This window comes from Symphalangus syndactylus, chromosome 20 (assembly GCF_028878055.3).
Source record: "Symphalangus syndactylus isolate Jambi chromosome 20, NHGRI_mSymSyn1-v2.1_pri, whole genome shotgun sequence".
In the NCBI taxonomy this organism is placed as follows: domain Eukaryota; kingdom Metazoa; phylum Chordata; class Mammalia; order Primates; family Hylobatidae; genus Symphalangus; species Symphalangus syndactylus.
In genome coordinates this window covers 24,848,091-24,858,581 of record NC_072442.2, presented here as the reverse complement: position 1 = coordinate 24,858,581, position 10,491 = coordinate 24,848,091, and positions in this window count along the sequence as shown.

Here is a 10,491-nt window from a genome sequence, read left to right as displayed (position 1 = left end):
AATGCTGCCACTGTGAGGCCAAGTCTCTCCTTGTCTTGGTACTGAGCCTTTCATTCTGCCTCCATCATTGCCAGTGTAGCTGCCACAAAATGATCCCTCAACCACCACTGCCCAGGAACAAAGGAAGAATTCTGTCCTTCCATGTTGTCAGATCAATTTCCAACATCAGGTGAGCCTTTGATGGGCACTATTCAGTTCCCATATCCATGAAATAGATGCAGTAAAAACAGAAATTGCCTATGTGTTTCCCAATAAGACACATATGGAAGCCTGTTTTCCCACCACAGGAAGGGGTTTCCACGATGGGTGTTCAAAGGAACAATATCCCTGTAAACCATACTTTGCCCATATGAAGAAAAGCAATAAGGATTATTTAGTAAATACACATGGAAACTCATCCAGGGTTGGCTGATGAGAAGCTGGTTAGCAAGGGGGTCTGCCTTCAGTTAGGACAAGGTCTATGCTTCCCACCGGTTCTCTCCACAGCAGGAGGGATGGAAACTTTCCTTTCCTCCCCTGCACCTACCCTCAAATGGCCCAGAGGTCTTCAGGTGCTAGAATTTCTCAATTAATGCTGCACAAAATAACAGACAGCCTTGACTGTCACAGTCTGTTCTCATGAAGCTAGTTTCTGCTCACTACATAAAACAGGAGAGTAAGAACAAGGGTGTTTAACACTACCCTAGCTCAAACATGTTTCTCTCTGTAGGATGCCAAGAACCTGGGAGCCAGTGCATCTGCTGCTTTCCCTTCCTGGATTCTAGCCAGGACAAAAGATGCAAGAGGCATTTCTTCAGAGGCCTTGAGCTTCACTACACAATGACCCAGGCTCTACATGCACCCCCTTTATATATTTCTACCTTGAAAAAAAATGTTATATAATAATAATATATATTTTATATAATAAACACATGTTTATTTTATATATATAGATATAGATATCTAGTCAGGCTTTTTTTAAGGCTGGGCTGATTGCGGTGCCTCAAAACCATAATCCCAGCACTTTGGGAGGCCAAGGTGGCCAGATATCTTGAGTCCAGGAGTTGGAGATCAGCCAGGGCAACATGGTGAAACCCCATCTCTACAAAAATTAGCTAGTATGGTGTCATGCACCTGCAGTCCCTGCTACTCAGGAGGCTGAGGTGGGAGGATCGCTTGAGCACAGTGTGTGAAGTCTTCATTGAGCTCTGATCACACTACTACACTCCATCTTGGGTGACAAAGTGAGACCCTCTCTCAAAAAAAAAATAAAAAAAGGCTACCACCATACTCACAGATAAGTGTGTCAGGTATATTTGCAGCTATCTTTCCTATATTCTATTTGGTAAAAAAAAATTGCAAAGAACTGTTCTCATTCTAGATTTTTGTATTAATTAGACATTTGAAGTTTATAGCAGAAGAGCTATAATCGTGTGGTATGTGTACCCTATAGACCAGATAGTGCAAACAGGTATCAATGCTTTTTAAAAGTATATAAGCTTATTAGAAATATTTTAAACTACCTATAGGTATATATGTATGTAATGGAACTATCAAATGCAAGTAAGATTATTTCCTTAGAGTGTGAAATCCACTTAATTTATTAAAATATTTTCTAATATGTATTACAATAATATTTCTTAATTAGCTAACATAAGAGGAGTTTTAAGACATTTATTTATATGTAGTTACTAGATTCAAACTCGATTCCACTATTTTCAGAAATCATACTCTGAGACAAGTCCTTTTTTTATCTAACTATGTTTCTGCCTATATTAAAAGACAGATATGTCAGTTTTGCTAACCATGCTGTTCCAAACCTCTACATCCTGATTATTTTTCTGTTCTACTAGTCATTCAGAGACTTACTTATATTCAAATTTCTCTCTAGGTTTAACATTTGTGTATGTCTTCTTGTGGTTTTGTCTATTTTTGCTATATATAATTTAAGACATTTTATTGACATGTATCATACATCCAGAAAAGTACAATGATTAAATATGGACAGCTTGATTAATGAAACACATTGCTTTCTTTGTTGATTTCAAATAGATCAGAGGTTGTATTTATGCAAACTTGGGCCAAACAACAATGATACAGTTAGAAGACGGTAAGTTAAGTGTGAATTTAAAGTTACATGAATTTTGGTTTCATTCAAACTGACCTAAAGTCTAAATACCTTTTAAATCAAAGTATCTTAACTGTAGCTTTATAGTGTTGACCTGAATGAAATGAATCAGGTAAAATGTTACAGTGAATCCAGGATCCAGGTTAACTTAATTTTTAAAACTTTAGTGTAAAAAAAAAGTGTCATGAAGAACTGTTGATCCTTTAGGAAATAATTCTTTCAAAGTATCCTAACATAGTAGAGCACTGAGTTCAGACTTTGTAGATGTTATTAAAGTTTACTGAAAATAATTCTCCAACTAGTTTTTTTAGTAAGAAGACAACATTCTATTGAACTTGTTTTAATGTTTAATGCTTTACAGCTTTAAAATCTATGCTAATTGAAAAAAACAGAATGAGCAATGGTAGTGTAACACTGGAAAAAGGGAGAAATTGTTACCTTACTCATGAGACACTTAGTAGCCTTATATGGTATTTAGGTGTCTTGAATTGACCTGGAGGGAAAGCCTTCATATAAAATTTGCTGAGACCTTTCTTAAGAATTGATAAAGATTTGATCAAGATGCATAGTATGGAAGGACACTGTTCATCCTGGAGCCTTCTTAAATTAAAGAAGAAAAATGTGGCCGGGCACAGTGGCTCATGCCTGTAATCCCAGCACTTTGGGAGGCTGAGGCGGGTGGATCACCTGAGGTCAGGAGTTCGAGACCAGCCTGGCAAGCATGGTGAAACCCCATCTCTACTAAAAATACAAAAAATTTGCCGAGCATAGTGACGAGTACCTGTAATCCCAGCTACTCTGGAGGCTGAGGCAGAAGAATCACTTGAACCCGGGAGGCGGAGGTTGCAGTGAGCCGAGATCACACCATTGCACTCCAGCCTGGGCAACAAGAGCAAAACTCTGTCTCAGAAAAAAAAAAGAAAAAAAAGAAAAAAGAACTATACCTACTGGAGTATACTACATAGAAAACAAATGTTTTACTCTTAAATATGTGTATATGTGTATATATATGTATTTATTTAAAGCTCTTGTGTGAATCTGCTTTTCATAATAGGACCATTAATAAGAGAGAGGGAGGCTGGACTCAAACATGATTCTTTAGTTCTTTCATTCAAAAACAGAATGAGTTCCAGTTCTTTCAGAATTAGCCCTCTAACAAATAATTGTAAGTATGTATATATACTTTTTGGAAAATAGAGAAAAGAGCACTAAAGGACTAACTTTAAAAACTGTATTCCCCTCTAGTATTTTTATATACATAAATATGTATATAAAATGTATATATTTATGTCTTTAATTCCAGTGAAGATTAAATTTTTACTTTGCTTTCTTTCACTTACTATAATCATTTTAGTATTTATAATCTTTGTAATTAATGATATATATATATATATTTTTTTTGAGACGGAGTTTCGCTCTTGTTGCCCAGGCTGGAGTACAATGGCACGATCTTGGCTCACTGCAACCTCCACCTCCCAGGTTCAAGAGATTCTCCTGCCTCAGCCTCCCGAGTAGCTGGAATTACAGGCATGTGCCACCACACCTGGCTAATTTTTTTTTTTTTTTTTGTATTTTTAGTAGAGACAAGGTTTCTCCACGTTGGTCAGGCTGATCTCCAACTCCCGACCTCAGGTAATCTGCCTGCCTCAGCCTCCCAAAGTGCTGGGATTACAGGCATGAGCCACCTTGCCCAGCCGTAATTAATGATTTTAAAGGATGAAGTATATAGATATATCACAACTTAATAATTAAAATTTTTTTTGCTATTATAACATTGAAGCTTGCAAACATTTTTGTACATTTTGCTTTATTCTTTTTTAGAATCATTGCTGGTATGTAGAAAAAAATCTCCCGAGTTGAGATAATTGATTCAAGGAGTACAAACTTTTTTCCTTGTTTAAAACTGTTATGTTCTAGCTACATTGGGAGGCTCATTTGAGCATGGGAAGTGGGAGGATAATTTGAGCATGGGAAGTGGGAGGATAATTTGAGCATGGGAAGTCTAATGGATTGTCATTGTTATCACTTGAATGTATACCTTTTCTATGTATTTTTTTAAAAAGTGAGATTATACTGAATTTTTAAAAACTGGTTTAAATTTATCATAAACATCTTTTTTGGCGCATAAATACATTTGTATAGCATTGTTACTTTTTTTTTTCCTACTTTGCATTAAGGCTTGCAAAATCTATAGCATTTTTAATATAGTATGATAGTCCTTGTTGGGTATGTAATTCATTTAACCAGTTAATAGCTATACTATTAACATAGCATTCTGGAGATGTAAATTGAAGCCCATGAAATTCTTTAGCTTTGAATCTTACTATTATTATTCTAAACAAAGCTAATGAGAAAATACGTTGTTTCTACCGTGATTGTATTTTGGTAAGCATTTCACTTATTTTTTCTATTTAAAAACTGATTCATATAGTTGTCTAGTACAGTTTTGATAATAATCTTTTGTTTACATTTGCTGAGTAGGTTTTTGTAGTGTTCTGTCCTCTAAATGGGACTTAATGTAAAGGAGCTCTATGTTGAACTGATCTTTCAAAATGTTCACAGAACTGGAAGATTTCAGAATTTTGAGACCCTTCTTTGAATGAAGGGTCATTAGATGTAATAATACTTTTTGTGCTAACCTATTATTTAAGAAGTTGGATTATAGTCAAGTTTGACTGTACCTCTTTCTGTCTTTTGGGAGAGTTACTGGAATTAGAATTAAACAATACTGGAGCAGCAAAGAAGGACTTCAGTGATGTCAATTAAGCTAACTTTCTCATTATTCAGACGGGGATTATCTAAACCTTGTTTATTAAGTGTTTTCTTCAAGTTTACGGTGCTAAACTGGTTACTAGAGCTTGCTCTAGAATTCACATCTCTTGCTTCTTCATTTTTTGTGGTGGTTTTATACTACACTGGATAACGGTGTCCTGTTAAAACTCATGGAATCCAAGGATTGCTCTCTTGCTGGAATACCAGGATGGCCCTTTTGCTAGAATACAGTGTATTTTTTTTTTCTTTTTTTGAGACGGAGTCTCACTCTTTCACCAGGCTGGAGTGCAGTGGTGCAATTGCAGCTCACTGCAACCTCTGCCTCCCAGGTTCAAGTGATTGCCCTGCCTCAGCCTGCCCAATAGCCGGGACTACAGGCACAGGCCACCATGCCTGGCTACTTTTTTGTATTTTAGTAGAGATGGGGTTTCACCATGTTGGCCAGGGTGGTCTCAACCTCCTGACCATTTTATCCACCTGCCTCGGCCTCCCAAAGTGCTGGGATTACAGGCGTGAGCCACCACTCCCAGCCCAGTGTATTTTTTAGATGGTGAGATTATCAAGTATTAAACTTAATGTGGACTTTCCAAACTCCTTTGTACATGAATATACTCTTAATATGTTATGCCTCTTAAGTACAGTAGTGACTCTGCTATGCCCCACTACTATGGTAAAGAAGAAATTAGGCTTCTTCCATGAACATGATAAAGTGTAGAAAACTTTAGAATTCTAATATTACTCCTAAAGGGAAAAATCTATGGGAAAACAAATTATAAATTTTAGTAGAAACCAAAGAGGTCATTCTAAAATATTAAAATAAGCTAAGCCAGATGTCTTCTAAAGATAGAAATTTTTTATTATAATAATTCTTTCTAGTTGTATGAATCTTAGTAATGTTTCTATCACTTAATAGTAAGTCTTCAGTCCAGAGACCAAATTGGCCCAGGAGGAGAAGTTGTGGACTGCAGTCATTTATTTGATAATGATTTACCAGACAAGTAAGGTAACATCACTGAAATCATTAGAGAAATACATAGATAATATCCTTAAGAGAATAGAAATAAGTTGTGTTTATTGTATATTAAATGGTGTTTATTGTATATTGAACGTAGATTTTCCTTCTAATGGTAAAATTAATGGAGTATCTTGTCACAACAAATTTATAAAATAAGCCATAAATTAGATGTGTTAAATTTGGTTATTAAGAGTTTTGACTAGGAGACAAATGAAATTTCTTGACAAATATAACTCTCTTGTAAATATTATCTAGTTAAAAAAAAGTTGCTGGATTATTCAAAACAGGCCATGCAAGTGCTAAATTAGAAACATTGCTGTATTTAGGAGGGATGGGATGGATAATTTGTGTGATAGTAATTAAAATAACATAGTAACATTTAATTGAGCATGTATATGTCAGATAATATTATAAACACTTTATGTACATATCATTTAATTCTCATAGCATATTGGAAGGCAGTATATAGCCATGCTACTGAAATCAGACCACCTGAATTCTAATCCTTACTCTTCTGTGTACTGGCTTTATGACCTTAGTTTATTTAACTTCCATGGGCTTTGGTTTATATTTATTTACAAAACAGTATGAGTGATAATAGTACATACTCCATAAACTGTTGAGAGGATTAAATGAAATAATTCAGGTAAAGCACTTTAGTACAGTGTCTTTCATAAAATAAGTGCTTCTTAAATAATTAGCTACTATTATTTCTGTTGCTACTACTATTTTTATCCTCAAAAACTAAGAGTTACAGAAGTTAAGTAATTTGCCTAAGGCCACATAGTAAGTGGCAGAGCCAAAACACACAAACCTGTCTTGATTCCAAAGTCATGATTTTTATCACTGGTCTCTTTGATACTAGTTCTGACTCTTCTGATTTTATTTTTAACATTCGAAGTATTTTTAATTAACATCAATGAGATATAATTTACATGTAATAAATTGCATCCATTTAAGTGTATAAATGGTTAAATTTTAACTCCAATTTTTTTATACAAAATTTTATACCCAGGTTATGGTATTTACTCATTTTGTTTAAATTGTTAAAAATCACGGTAATTGTTTTTAGATCACTTTAGCTTCCAGATATGTCTGTTAGCTCTTTTATAGATGTGAGGTAGATTATGGTATTTTTGAAAAGGAAATTTAGGGCCGGGCGCAGTGGCTCACGCCTGTAATCCCAGCACTTTGGGAGCCCAAGGCGGGCGGATCACCAGGTCAGGAGTTTGAGACCAGCCTGCATGGTGAAACCCTGTCTCTACTTAAAAAAATACAAAAAATTAGCTGGGCATCTTGGCGCATGCCTGTAGTCGCAGCTACTCGGGAGGCTGAGGCGGGAGCATTGTTTGAAACTGGCAGGCAGAGGTTACAGTGAGCTGAGATTGCGCCACTGCACTCCAGCCTGGGCGACAGAGTGAGACTCCGTCTCAGAAAAAAAAAAAAAAAAAAGGAAATTTAGGATTAAATAACTAATCAATATTGAGAGAGTACCAGCAGTAATAAGACTTATTGTTCTAAACTTGCCATACATTACTGTACTGTAATTGTAATCACGGGGAAAAAAACCCTAGCATCTCTTTATTTTCCATTTTTTTTAGAGCCCTTCAACCTCTGCCAATATCTTTGTAAAAATATTAACATTATTACATTTCTATAGTCATTTGCCTCTTTTTCATTAAATGAATTATGATAAACAGTTGATAGAAAGTAGCGGCCTTGGCCGAGTGTGGTGGCTCACGCCTGTAATCCCAGCACTTTGGGAGGCTGAGGCGGGAGGATCACGAGGTCAAGAGATCAAGACCATCCTGGCCAACATGGTGAAACCCAGTCTCTACCTAAAATACAAAAATTAGCCAGGTGTGGTGGCACGCGCCTGTAGTCCCAGCTACTAGGGAGGCTGAGGCAGGAGAATCACTTGAACCTGGGAGGCAGAGGTTGCAGTGAGCTGAGATGGTGCCACTGCCCTCCAGCCTGGTGAAAGAGCGAGACTCCATCTCAAAAAAAAAAAAGAAAAGGAAAGAAAAGAAAGTAGCCATCTTGATTTTTTGTTTGTTTGTTTTGAGACAGAGTTTCACTCTTGTTGCCCAGGCTGGAGTGCAGTGGCGTGATCTCGGCTCACTGCAACATCCACCTCCCTGGTTTAAGTGATTCTCCAGCCTCAACTTCCCGAGTAGCTGGGATTACAGGCACGCGCCACCACCCTCAGCTAATTTTTGTATTTTTAGTAGAGACGGGGTTTTACCATGTTGGCCAGGCGGGTCTCGAAATCCTGACCTCAGGGGATCCACCTACAGTAGCACTCCAAGTACCCACCCAGCCCAGTTGCTGCAGATTCCTTCCCTACCTCCTCTGCCCCCCCTCTTGCTCACTCCTGTGCTGTGCATCCTGCTCCGATCTCCCCCAACCCCGCTGACCCCCGAAACAAGGGAAATGCGAGGACACATCAAGTGGCAAAAATACTAGATTTACAAGAGGAAAGAGGTGCATTGTTCAAAATGGAGATTGCATTGTTGCAGTTTGCAGGCCACACTCGCTCACTGTCTCTCCCCCACCAACCAACCCCTTCTTTTTCCTCTTCAAAAAATTTGTGCCCATGCAGTGTCTCCACCAGGCAGGATTGAAACTTTGGCAAACACATATCCATTGCATTCATTTTTCTCCCCTTGTTTTGGTGTGGTTTTCTGGAATGAAAGAAGCCTCTTGGGCCGGGCGCGGTGGCTCACGCTTGTAATCCCAGCACTTTGGGAGGCCGAGGTGGACGGATCACGAGGTCAGGAGATCGAGACCACGGTGAAACCCCGTCTCTGCTAAAAATACAAAAAATTAGCCGGGCGTGGTGGCGGGCGCCTGTAGTCCCAGCTACTCGGAGAGGCTGAGGCAGGAGAATGGCGTGAACCCGGGAGGCGGAGCTTGCAGTGAGCCGAGATCGCGCCACTGCACTCCAGCCTGGGTGACAGAGCGAGACTCCGTCTCAAAAAAAAAAAGGAAGAAGCATCTTGTTTTGCAAACCTCTTTGCATTTCTAATGAGGTTTCTTTCGGATTTTTATTGTATATCTGTTCCTTAAAAGGGAATTAAGGATTTGGATGGAGTGTGGCACACAAACACACAGAAAAACATGCCTGTTTTCACACCCCTGGCTGTGGTTTTTAAATTGTGTTAAGGAAAGGGATCATTTGGGTTAGTAGGGGAACCTTACCTGGTCCTGTGTGTTTGTTTTTATTTTTTGAGTGCTAATGGGCCCGTGCAACAGTTGCTGGTAAATGGCTGATTAAAAAGCAAAGCAGAAAGCCAAACAAGATCCAACCAAATTTGGTAATTCATCCGATTCAAAATTGTTTTGGTTAAATCAAAAATAAAAGTACATGACTGCAGGAACGTGCGTCTTAACTCATTTGATCGCTTTGACTTGCTTGGGAAATGCAGTTTCGTTTCACCTGTTGCAGAAGATGTGTAGTTGATCATCCAAACATAATTGCTGAAGATGAACTTTTGGACAACTTCTGAGTCACACAGCGTCAGTATCAGATTTCTTACACAATGACTTTTACTTTTCACTCTATTTCTGAGGAAAAAGCCCTCCCGAAATCTATAATGAATTTCTCCGTGGTAACCCCTCTTTCACACAGAAAAGTTTCTCTAGGCTGGTGCTGAGTTGCATTTTGTTAAACACAGCGGGCTCTCCCAACCCCCACCCCCTCACCCCCCGCTCCCCAAGGCTGCTTTGTATTAAATACGTAGTTGCAATTTCCTAAATTGTGAAACTAATCGAAGCAACAACCGGCAAGACTTTTTGTTTATAATTTTGCAAATCTAGATTAATTAAATTCGAATCTGGTTTTAAAAGCATTTAAAAAATGAAGTTTATGAGGAAATATTTGTGAGGAAAAAGGACCCTTTTTTCCTTGAAGTAAGGCATGTCATGTCTTTCTCAGACTAGGGTAGTAGAAGTGGTTGAATTGAAAACTTTCCGTTTTTTTAATAAATGCTTAAAAAGAAGTAGGGTAATATTATATTAAGCCAAATGTAAACCCATGTAGGTTGTCCTAACAGAAACTGGAAACAGATATTTCTTGTGCCCGATGGTCAGAATCATTGCCAGACTTGTCCGGGGGAGGCTGGCTGGAGAATGAAGGGAATGAATGAAGTGTCAGGTATTTATGTCGTATATGTAGAAAGGACTACATGTAAATTCTTGGCAACTTAATTTTAGTACTTTTCTTTCTTTTTTTTTTGAGACAGAGCCTTGCTGTCGCCTAGGTTCGAGTGCAATGGCGGGATCTTGGCTCACTGCAACCTCCACCTCCCGGGCTCAAACGATTCTCCTGCGTCAGCCTCCTGAGCAGGTGGGATTACAGGTGCCCACCAGCATGCCTGGCTAATTTTTGTATTTTTAGTAGAGGTGGGTTTCACTGTGTTGGCCAGGCTGGTCTTGAACTCCTGACCTCAAGTGATCTGCCCCCCTCGGCCTCCCAAAGTGCTGGGATTACAGGCATGAGCCACTATGCCCGGCCCTTAGATGTGTCTTGTGCTTTGCATGCAAGTGTATGTTAGTAATGGACTTCTTTTGTAAAATAATTTCATTACTACTAGAA